General features: G+C 44.9%; 1 protein-coding gene across 1 annotated transcript in view; it reads right to left on the bottom strand.

Moving 5' to 3' along the window:
* The window catches only part of SACK1E (scaffolding CK1 anchoring protein E), a 125,573-nt gene extending 124,918 nt beyond the window's left edge, over positions 1-655 (bottom strand). The window contains exon 1 of the mRNA XM_088444518.1: positions 355-655. The gene's annotated coding sequence lies outside the window, so the exon portion shown is untranslated. The remainder of the gene's footprint in view (positions 1-354) is intronic.
* Between the last annotated feature and the right edge of the window lie 11,960 nt (positions 656-12,615).

Raw genomic sequence — 12,615 nt, 5'->3', positions numbered from 1 at the left:
AAGCGTGCTAAACTACAGTACACCCTACCTTGTATTATGGAACAGGAAAATATATGTTTATAAATAAGGAATTAATGAAACAGTAATTAAGCACACTAAGGGTTTAATTTACGAAGTGTCGGGATGTCAAACCCAGGGTTTCTGATCATGTTTATGCCCAATATTTAAAAGGGCAATATTATTACTAGCAAGACACGGCCAGTAAAAGCATTACCCTTTTAAGTATTGGGCATAAGCACGATAAGAAGCTCCAGGTTTTCCTTCCCGAGGCTTCGTAAATAATCCCCAAAGTTTCTATTAGCATGAATAATAATAATGATAATAATAGTAATAATAATAATAATAATACTGTACCTGAAAAGACTCCTTCATTATTTAGTCAGCAGTTCACAAAAGCTTTAATATTCAATTCTTGCAAGTAAATGAGGCTTTTCTGTCCTTCATGTTGCCCCTTTGCCATAACTGTACATCCACTGTTGTGTATTGTGAGCTTTGCTTTGTTCTCTAACTCTCCTAACAATAATAAACACACACACACAGAACTATTTTTCAGGATTGCATCCAGTTCGGGAATATGGGAACATGAAATGTTTTCATCTGCTCCTCAGGTCTAAAACTTCATCCGAGTCTGTGAGAAAGGTGGCAGCGTAGTTCACAGTAACTGGCTTTCTCTGTCACTCTCCACCTGTTCTATCCCTGCCTTTGTTCGTCCTGTCATAATGCCAGACACATAAGACACACCAGCAGTTCATGCAGCGTATCTTTAGCAACCAGGAAGCATTGTCACCTCAAACAGATCAGTTGACTTATTTCCAAACTAAAGATGTTAAACAACCAGAATCAGATGAACAGCATTGGAATCAGTCCTGCATGAGCAAAATGTTCTTAAATGTTCGTTAATCACTTGTTTATTTATATAGCGCCTACATATTAAGTAGCTCTCTACTTGTTGCAAGCCTTAGCTATAATTACTGCCAGAAGCTCTATCTGGGGGGACTATTCATTATCACTAATGGGCCCGTTAAACATGCTGAAATGCTAGCTTCTGCATGTTTATGTAATGGGCCCATTTATTAGTAGAGGCTGAACAGGGCCGCCTATTATTCAGCAAATTCCAAACAACGGAAAGTTTTTCAGATGGCGTTGGTTCCTGGACCCCCGCACCTTCCTATGTGAAGGAGGTCCTATGTTCTGAAGAGGGACCCAAGCTGATCCCTCTGCTGCCTCAGCACTGAGTGCCCAGTGGCCATGCGCATGCCTGATCTCAGGACTGGCACCAATAAGTATCATTGCTACTTTGGTAGCAGACGGTGCTACTGATATCTGGGACATCAGAGCAAATGTTACCACACTGGAGCAATACCAGATTGGTCCAATAATTTAGTAGCCACCAGGGCTGTAGCTGGGCACAATTGCACCCTGTGCCGGCCCTGCCCCCTGAGCGTGCGACTCCATGACGTCACGCACATGACATTATTATAGATGAGCGGGGATCCGAACTTACCAGAATTTAGCAATCCGAGCCGAGATCCGAGTCGGCTCGGGTTTTCCCGCCTGACTTGGATCTCAAAATGAGGCAAAACGTTATCATCCCGCTGTCGGATTCTCGCAGATTTTGGATTGTATAAAAGGTCCCGTGATCGCCGCCATTTTCATTCTGGATGTGGAGAGTGAAGATGAAGGAGGTGGCTGTGCTGTTGCTGTGTGTTTAAGGGGCTGGCTACTGTTGTCACTTGTCAGGGGCTGGCTGCTTAATGGCCATACTGTATAGAGCCTGGCTGGCTGTTGTCACTTCTCGTAGGGGCTGGTTTGCTGGCTGTTATCCACTCCGTCCATACTAGGGCTGGCTGCTGTGCTGGGCTGTGCTGTGTCTGTTGTCCATAAGGGCTGTGTTACTCTATATACTAGGAGATGTGTTGCAGACAGAAGAGGGGGTCTTCAGTGGCTCCTGTGTCACTACAGTCCAGAAGGGGTGCTGCTGTGTTGTTCATCAGGGGTGCTCTTCACCCCCAGTGTGTGTGCGCACATTACCCACACTTATCAGCAATGTAGCTGTGCAGGTGTGCTGCCTGTGTTGTTTATCAAGGGGCTGCTGCCTCGTTCAGTGGTGCTCATCTTCCTAAGTGCAAAAAGAAAAAAAAAGAAAAAATTGTTCTGTGTGTGTGTGCAGTGCACGTTAACCACATTTATCAGCAACGTAGCTGCGCAGGGGTTCTGCCTGTGTCATTTATCAAGGGGATGCTGCCTCGTTCAGGTGTGTTCTCCCCCCAAGTGCAAAAAATAAAAGTGTTTTATTCTGTATGAGTGCATGTTACCCACATTTATCAACAACGTAGCTGCGCAGGGGTGCTGCCTGTGTCATTTATCAAGGGGCTGTTGCCTCGTTCAAGGGTGCTCCCCTCCCAAGTGCCAAAATAAAAATTAATTAATCAATGTGGTTTTTTTTTGTGTGTGCGCATTAGCCACACTTATCACCAGCAATGTAGCTGTGCAGGGGTGCTGCCTGTGTCGTTTATCAAAGGGCTGCTGCCTCCTTGAGGGGTGCTCTCCCCCCCAAGTGCCAAAAAAAATTAATACAATCAATCAATCAATCAATGTGGTTTTTTTCTCTCACACTCCATAAATATACTGGCAGGTCAATTGGGTCCCAACAAAAATGAATCCTAGTGTGTGTGTGTGTATGTGAGCATATGGTAGGGAAATTAGATTGTAAGCTCCACTGGGGCAGGGACAGATAAAGCGCTGCAGAGTATGTGTGCGCTATATGAATAACTGGTAATAAATAAATAACTATGTTTTTTTTAATGTCCCTGTACAGGTTGGGAAATGCTTTTGATGTGGAAGCTTTGCAAAGGATTATTTAACAGTCAATTGTTTTGGAAAGCGGTAGCACTCTTCCTGGTCACCTTCTGGGATGAAAATCCACTCCTAGCAGCAGAAGCAGGTGCAGGATTCTCAAGAAAGACACAACATAAGACCTTAAATCTTGTGCTTGTCCACATATCTGTGTTGGTTAATTGGCAGTTTGCAGGCCACTAACTAACTATGTTTACAGCCAATTGTTTTGGAAAGCAGTACTAAAAATCTTCCAGTTCCCCTTCTGGGTTTAAAAAAAATCCAAGGATTTTTCTGGGGCAAGGACTGATTGTAAATGTTTCAAATTTTTTTTGTAAATGCCTCCCCTCCTCCCTCATACAGTCAGGTGCATAAATATTGGAACATTGACAGAATTCTCATATTTGGCTTTGAAATGAAACAAACAAGATGTGCTTTAACTGCAGACTTTCAGATTTAATTTGAGCATAATTGCATCCAAATCAGGTGAACAGTGTAGGAATTACAACGGTTTCTATATGTGCCTCCCACTTTTTAAGGGGCCAAAAGTAATGGGACTATCAACTCATAAGCTATTTCATGGACAGTTGTGGGCTATTCCCTCGTCATTTCATTATCAATTAAGCAGGTAAAAGGTCTGGAGTTGATTCTAGGTGTGACATTTGCATTTGGAATCAGTTGCTGTCGACTCTCAATATGAGATCCAAAGAGCTGTCACTATCAGTGAAGCAAGCCATCATTAGGCTGAAAAATCAAAACAAACCCATCAGAGAGATAGCAAAAATATTAGGTGTGGCCAAATCAACAGTTTGGAACATTCTTAAAAAGAAAGAATGCACCGGAGAGCTCAGCAACACCAAAAGACCCAGAAGACCACGGAAAACAACTGTGGTGGATGACAGAAGAATTATTTCCCTGGTGATGAAAAACCCCTTCACAACAGTTGGCCAAATCAAGAACACTCTCCAGGAGGTAGGTGTATATGTGTCAAAGTCAACAATCAAGAGAAGACTTCACAAGAGTGAATATAGAGGGTTAACCACAAGATGTAAACCATTGGTGAGCCTCAAAAACAGGAAGACCAGATTAGAGTTTGAAAAACATCTAAAAAAGCCATTACAGTTCTGAAACAACATCCTATGGACAGATGAGACAAAGATCAACTTGTACCAGAGTGATGGGAAGAGAAGAGAAGGAAAGGAACTGCTCATGATCCAAAACATACCACCTCATCAGTGAAGCATGGTGGTGGTAGTGTCATGGCGTGGGCATGTATGGCTGGAAATGGAACTGGTTCCCTTGTATTTATTGATGATGTGACTGCTGACAAAAGCAGCAGAATGAATTCTGAAGTGTTTCGGGCAATATTAAATGCTCATATTCAGTCAAATGCTTCAGAACTCATTGGATGGCGCTTCACAGTGCAGATGGACAATGACCCGAAGCATACTGCAAAAGCAACCAAAGAGTTTTTTAAGGCTAAAAAGTGGAATGTTATGCAATGGCCAAGTCAATCCCCTGACCTGAATCTGATTGAGCATGCATTTCACTTGATGAAGACAAAACTGAAGAGAAAATGCCCCAAGAACAAGCAGGAACTGAAGACATTTGCAGTAGAGGCCTGGCAGAGTATCGCCAGGGATGAAACCCAGCGTCTGGTGATGTCTATGCGTTCCAGACTTAAGGCTGTAATTGCCTGCAAAGGATTTACAACAAAGTATTAAAAAGTGAAAGTTAGATTTAGGATTGTTTAGTTTGTCCCATTACTTTTGACCTCTTAAAAGTGGGAGGCACATATAGAAACCGTTGTAATTCCTACACCGTTCACCTGATTTGGATGTAATTACCCTCAAATTAAATCTGAAAGTCTGCAGTTAAAGCACATCTTGTTTGTTTAATTTCAAAGCCATTGTGGTGGTGAATAGAGGCCAAAATATGACAATTCTGTCAATGTCCCAATATTTATGCACCTGACTGTAAATTGACTTCAGAATCAGAAAATGAAATTAAATTTTCTACCAATCAACACTTCCTGTCCCTTCCTTCAACTACATACATACTCCAACTCCCTCAGGCCTCTCTTGAATAATAAAAATATTTGTTTCCTGAAGTACCATGTTTGAAGTTAAACTCCCACGTGTTTGTGCCGCCCACTGCTGCCACTTAGCTTAATCAGCCAGCTAGTTTTGTGCAAATTGTGTGCCTAAACTGGATGAAAACAACATAGTGAGCTGTGAGGTGGTCAAAATTGAAAAAAACGAGTGGAAATAAATGTTATTGAGGTTAATAATACTGTAGGAACAAAAAAAGGCCCATTTTATGTGTTTTTAGCTGATTTATGACTTTTTAAGAAATAATCCAGATCTAAAACCAAAAACAACACACGGAAGGGAGGTTTTGGCAAAACCAATCCAGATCCAAAACCAGGGGAGATACAGATTCAAAACCAAAACACGGGGGTCGGCGCACATCTGTAGTTATTATGTCATTATGCAGATGGGAGCGTGACTGGCAGCTCAGGTAATTGCTGATTCAGGATGGATCAGCATTTACTGTTAGGATAGGCTGCATTTACTGTGCAGGGTGCCTGTCGGGAGCGTCCACAGGATGCTCCTCGGGTGCTGCAGCAGCGATACTGGCTGTGTGGTGCCTTTCAGGCACCCTGCCATCCAGGAGCAAGGGCCAGGGTGTGTAGCGGTGCCACCCACGGAGCCTCTGCTCTCTGTGCGATGGCAGTGGTCGCCCATAGCTAGTTACAGCCCTGGTAACCTCCGCCGCAGCTGACAGCGAGCTGGATACTTAACCATCGGTGGTCATCCGGCCCCCATTGATAAATAGGCATCTTAATAATTTCAGACTTTTCTTCAGTATTGAATTTAATAATGGTAGCTCAAACCATAAGGTCCTTTGAGGTCGTTTCAAATTTGCATGCAAGTCAGCAATAGGGAAGTTTACAGAAGATTAAAAATAAACAAATGACATACAGTATGATCCCGCACTAGTAATATAAATACAATCACATCATTATTTCTTATTAATGGTTCTTGTCTTTTACATGTGACCTTAAATATCTCACAGATAACGGGTATTGTTAATATGGGGCAATGAATATAGATTGCTAAATCCTGTATGTAACATTATATTAGACTGTAGGATATGAAATAAACTATAAACTCTAAATCCAGTCCCAGAGAGATATACTTTAACCAGTGGTGATAATCACAAGTTTTAAACACACTTTCTTATTCTTTCTTTATGCACAAATCTATTTAGATTTTTGACTATATTTTTAATATTTTGCCTTATTGGTAACCCTATAAAGTATTATTTTAAATTATTTCTATAAAGATTTATAACTTTTGACTATGTAATTAAATGCTCAATGTGAACTTAAAATAAGTGCACTGGAAGAAAATACTCCACCTTTTTCTTTGTTACTCTGTTAGAAGTTTAAAAATTTCAGGCAATCATATAGTATATCACTACAAATGACAATTTTACATGGTGTTAGTCCTTCCGAGATTCCTTCAGACAATGGAGAATCACATTACAAAGAGGGAAACAGACAGGTTTTACAGGTTGACCATTATTAACATTTATTTTTATAGCGCAAGTATATTCATCAAAACTTCACAAGTGGGAACAAACACAGTAATAAGGGACAATAAAGTTGCTAATTGTGAAACACCATATACCTAATTTGTGGAAACTTGAATAGAATTAGGGCCTGGTGCAGAGTGTATACAAACTGGGCATTCTGTTCACAGAAATAAATGCATGTACGTATATTTGCCCATATGCAGAGTTGCTTGAGGTGTGCCCACTATCGGTCCAATTGGTTTGCTACTAGTCAGCATCATCAATGCTCACTTGCACCAGCCCTATAACAAGTGCAAAAAAGAAGAGTTATGGTAAAACTTACCCTTGTTAACTTGCTTTCTTTGAAGAACATAGGGTCCACAGGGAGACAATGGGGTGTAGGTGGTACTTGGAGAACCGGACACCAACAGCAAAGCTTTTTTCAATCCCAGGATGCCCCTGGTCCTTCCCCCTATACTCTGCCCACAGCTTAAAGACAACTGAGTTTTGTTAACAAGCCCAAGGCAGGAGCAGGATAGAAGAGAAGGAAGACTGGCACACTGAAGAATTACACTCTCACACAGAGAAGGAAACAGGTGAACAAGAGAAGAAACCCATAGAAGCCAGGTGCATCAGGGACCCTATGGACTTCAAAGAAAGAGAGTTAATAGGGTAAGTTTTAACATAACTTTCCTTTTCTTCTTCAGGGTCCATAGGGCTCCACAGGGAGACAATGGGGATGTCCCAAAACAGTTGTTCAAGGGCGGGGACGCTCCTGAGCTGAGAGGAGAACCCGGCACCTGAAGGAAGCATCCTGAGAGGCAAATGTATCAAAGGCATAGAACCTAAGAAAGGTGTGGACAGAAGACCACGTAGCTGCCTTGCATAGTTATTCAGCAGACCCGCCACGGGGTGCTGCTCACAATGGACCCACAGAACAAGTGTCAGGGTTCAGCCTAGGATCGCCCGTTACTCAACCCAGCACTGGCTTCCCCTGAATTCTCGTGCGGTCAGACATCAGGTGCGGAGGTGGGTGACATGCTGATCATTCTGCCTTTGGTGCTTTCTGGATTCCATGTGTGGCTCTGTGTCTTGGTTTCCGAGGTTGCCGTCATGGGCGCCGCCATGTTAGTCTTTCTCACCTGGCTGGTCCCTTAACCAATGGTAATGTAGTCTCGGACAGCTGACACTGACCTCCAATGAACTGCTACTGTAGGGTATATAACTGGGCTCTGGACACCAGGAGAAGTTGCCTGTGCAACATGGTCACTTCCAGTGTTTGCTGTTGTTATTCTGTTACAGGTTCCTGTTCCCCGTTCTCAAGTGTTTGCTGTAGCATTCCACTACTATCTTCTGGTGCATCTGGAGTCGCACATTGTGTACAAAGTACACACCATTGTGTACAAATTACCCAACCATCTTCCGATGCATCTGGAGTTCCACATAGTGTACAAAGTATACACCACTGTGTACAAATTACTGAACCATCTTCCGGTGTGTCTGGAGTCACACATAGGGCCTGATTCAGACCTGCTCGCTAGCAAACGGCCGCTCATTGCTGACAATGTTTGCTAATGTGCGCATGTGTGTAGTTCGAAGTGCACGTACGCAAACTAGTACAATCGATCAGAATGTGCTCACTCGCCCGCAAAGACAGCCCAGTGGAATGAGTGATAGGAGAGGCTGTTTGTGGGTGGTAACAGGGGCAGGGCAGCAGTAATGGGGGAGTGGAGTTGCGGACGCAGGCGTGCCAGAGTGTTTCAACACCATTTCAGAGGCGTGCATAATTAACAGGAAGCATAATAGCACACGTCACCTGGTTAAATTTTACACTGAACTGATCACAGTATTTGCGGTAGGGTACAGTCAACCGCAAGCGCTGCGGTCAGATCCAATGGAACCCGATGTACCGATGGTTGTATATACTTCCTGGGGATGACGTACACTAGTGGGCGGCAAAAGACAGGCTGGTGGGCATCTGTAAACACAAAGTGATCCCTCGCCAAGACATAGTGGGCGTGCTTATGCCTTGCCATGCGAGCACCTGCCTTGACATCACTTAGATGAATTTATATATGCAGGGAGCAAGCAGCCGTATCTAGTGAGCGGGTCTGAATCAGTCCCATAGTGTACAAGTACACCCCACTGTGTACAGATTACCCAACCATCTCTTTGTGCCTCTGGATTCTCACACTGGGGCTTCCACGGGACTTCTGGATTTGCACACTGGGCCTGATTCAGAGTCGGACGCTATTTGCGGACGGTCATTCTAAAAAAGGGTCCGGATATTTAAATTGAGCGCTCGCTCTTTGTCTGAGCGTGCTTCCGAAAAATGCCTTCGCTATTTTGTAAAGACGCCCCTTTGCCGTTCACATCACACGTCATCTCCGGTATTTATTAGATTAATCGGGAACATCGAAATGCATCTGAACTGCTCGCAGTGCTTGTGTTAGGATTTTCTTACCGCTATCACTGCGAGCAGTTCAGGCTAAAAGACAACCAAGTGACGTGGTCGATAACGCTCCTTTAATAATTATGCACTCCCATTAAACACCCTTTTGACCGTTAGGCATGCCTGCGTTCGGATCTCCACTCCCCCGTTTTCAAGCACCTTCCCCTTTTACCACCCACAAACGGTACATTCTGTCAATCAAATTAGCAGCCCCTCGCTGTTTTACGAACGCACGATTTCCGACCGCAATGACTGTTTTGCGCATGCTCATTACGACCCATACGCATGCGCAGTTGTGCGAACATCGCTCAGAGCGAACGAGCAGCCGCGGACGAGCGGCCGCTTACGAGCGGCTCTGAATCAGGCCCACTGTGTACACAGTACACACCTTTGACTACTTCTCCAAAGTACTTCTCTCTGGGCCATAGTGGTGTATTTCTCTCCGTTTCTCACTTGTATTGGATACCTGACGAAAGGGCCGCGACCTGCTCGTTAGGAGCAGCTAAACCCATATCCCACATGGAGGGGTCACTGTTGAACACCTACTGGCAGGTTAGACTCCGCGCCTTTGGTAAGGTCTCGCCAACATCCAATACTTGTGGATGAGGAGAACTTACATTCAAGCCCCTCGCCTCTGATTCCTTCCTCAACCCAGGACCCCAGCTTTCAACCCCTCAGTAGGGGATTCCTCCGAACGTTGCAGTTTCTTCTGTGTTTGTGAATTGTCTGCACTGTACGTGCATCCTCAAAGCAGCAGCGCCAAGCGTGCATCTTTCTGTTAAAGGGTGGTGTAACCCCCAAAGTGCACTCCAACAAAAATAAAACATTTTTTTCTGTGTTTGTGAATTGTCTGCACTGTACGTGCATCCTCAAAGCAGCAGCGCCAAGCGTGCGTCTGTCTGTTACAGGGTGGTGTAACCCCCAAAGTGCACTCCAACAAAAATAAAACATTTTCTTCTGTGTTTGTGAATTGCGTGCACTGTATGTGCATCTTCAAAGCAGCAGCGCCAAGCGTGCGTCTGTTTGTTAAAGGGTGGTGTAACCCTCAAAGTGCGCTCCACAAATAATAAAAAAATCTTCTTTTCTTTTCTGTCTTTGTGAATTGTGTGGGCTGTAGCTGCACGTGCATCAACAAAGGACCAGCGGCAAGCGTGCGCCTGTGTCCCATAAGTAAAGAGCCGGCTGGCTCATTTCTTAAAGGGTGGTGTAACCCACAAAGTGCACTAGTCTCCAACAAAAATAAAAAATTATTTTCTGTGTTTGTGTGCGCCTTAGCCGCACGCATATATCAATATAACATAAATGGAGGACCAAACTTTCTCCGATAAAAATAAAATAGGGAAAGATCAAGAACCACTTCCTCCTAGTGCTGAAGCTGCTGCCACTATTCATGACATAGACGATAACATGCCATCATCATCGTCTGCCAAGGCCGATGCCCAATGTCATAGTAGAGGGCACATACAATCCCAAATGACAAAGTTCAGGTAAATTACCTTAAAAAAAACATTTAAATCATCTGAGAAGAAATGTAAACTTGCCAATATGCCATTTACGACACGGAGTGGCAAGGAACAGCTAAGGTCTTTCCCTATGTTCATGACTAGTGGTTCAGCTTCACATGACGATGGAAGCCCTCCTCCCGCTAAAAAAATCAAACGAGTTAAGCTGGCAAAAGCACAGTGAAGAACTGTGCGTTCTAAGAAGATATCACAAATCCCCAAGGAGAGTCCAACTGTGGTGGCGGTTGCAATGCCTGACCTTCCCAGCACTGGACAGGAAGAGGTGGCTCTTTCCACCATTTGGACGCCCCCTGCAAGTGCTGAAAGGAGCACCCACAGTCCACTTGCTGATATGCAAATTGAAGATGTCACTGTTGAAGTACAACAGGATGAGGATACTGGTGTAGCTGGCGCTGAGGAGGAAGTTGGCGAGGAAGATTCTGATGGTGATGTGGTTTGTTTAAATCAGGCTTCGGGGAGACAATTGTTGTCCGTGGGATGAAAAAGCCCATCACGGTCATGCCTGGGCAGAAGATCAAACATTCCACCTCTTTGGTCTGGCAATATTTCTATCCAAATCCGGACAACAACTGTCTTGCCATATGTATCATATGTAAAGGTGAAATAAGTAGGGGTAGGGACGTTAACCACCTAGGAACATCCTCCCTTATACGGCATCTGCAGCACGTTCATAAAAAGTTACTGTCAAGTTCAGAAACTTTGGCTAAGACCGTATGCAGTCCAGGGACACCTAAATCCCGTTGTCCTGTTGTATCCAAGTGCTTGCAAACCACACCGTCAACTCCCTCCTCGTCAATTTCCTCCTTAGTCAGGATTGGAAGTAGTCCTGCAGGCCATGTCACTGGCATGACTGACTCTCCTATCCGGGATTCCTCTGGCGGATCCTGCATTGCTACGCCTACTGCTGCCGCTGCTGCTGCTGCTGCTGGGAGTCGTTCATGATCCCAGAGAGGAAGTAGGAACACCACTACTTTTACTAAAAATTGACCCTCCAACAGTCCTTAGCGAGGAGGATGAAGTACGACAGCAGTCATCCTGAAGCAAAACGTATAACTGAGGCCTTGACTGCTATGTTGGTGTTAGACGTGCGTCCGGTATCCGCCATCGGTGCAGTGGGATTTAGACAATTGATGGAGGTAGTGTGTGCCCGGTTCCAAATCCCGTCTAGATTCCACTTCACTAGGTAGGCGATACCGAGACTGTACAGAAACGTCAGAAAAAGTGTCCTCAGAGTCCTGAAAAATGCGGTTGTACCCAATGTCCACTTAACCACGGACATGTGGACAAGTGGAACAGGGCAAACTAAGGACTATATGACTGTGACAGCCCACTGGGTAGATGTATCACCTTACGCAGCAACAACAGCAGTGTCACCAGTAGCAGCATCTCAGAAACGCCAGCTCGTTCGAAGGCAGGCTACGCTGTGTATCACCGGTTTCAGTAAGAGGCACACTGCCGACAACCTCTTAGAGAAACTGAGGGAAATCATCGCCCAGTGGCTTACCCCACTTAGACTCTCCTGGGGATTTGTGATATCTGACAACGCCACCAATATTGTGCGGGCATTACATCTGGGCAAATTCCAGCACGTCCCATGTTTTGCTCACACAATAAACTTGGTGGTGCAGAATTTTCTGAAAAGTGACAGGAGCGTGCAGGAGACGCTTTGGGTGGCCCGAAAAATTTCTGGCCACTTTCGCCATTCAGCGACTGCGTGCCGAAGACTGGAGCGCCAGCAAACACTCTTGAACCTGCCCCGCCATCACCTGAAGCAAGAGGTTGTGACGCGGTGGAACTCAACCCTCTATATGCTTCAGACGATGGAGGAGCAGCAAAAGGCCATTCACGCCTATACATCCACCTATGACATAGGCAAAGGAGGGGGTATGCACCTGACTCAAGCGCAGTGGAGAATGATTTCCGTATTGTGCAAGGTTCTCCAGCCCTTCGAACTTGCCACACGTGAAGTCAGTTCAGACACTGAAAGCTTGAGTCAGGTCATTCCCCTCATCAGGCTTTTGCAGAAGCAGCTGGAGAAAGTGAAGGAGGAGCTAAGACAGAGCGATTCCGCTCGGCATGTGGGACTTGTGGATGAAGCCCTTCATTCGCTTTGCCAGGATTCCAGGGTGGTCAATCTGTTGAAATCAGACCACTACATTTTGGCCACCGTGCTCGATCCTACGTTTAAAGCCTATGTGGTGTCTCTCTTTCCGGCCGACACAAGCC

The sequence above is a fragment of the Taudactylus pleione genome, unplaced genomic scaffold (assembly GCF_031769625.1).
Source record: "Taudactylus pleione unplaced genomic scaffold, aTauple2 ptg000366l, whole genome shotgun sequence".
In the NCBI taxonomy this organism is placed as follows: domain Eukaryota; kingdom Metazoa; phylum Chordata; class Amphibia; order Anura; family Myobatrachidae; genus Taudactylus; species Taudactylus pleione.
The sequence above is the reverse complement of the archived record's forward strand: the minus strand, read 5'-3'. Positions and strand labels throughout refer to the sequence as shown.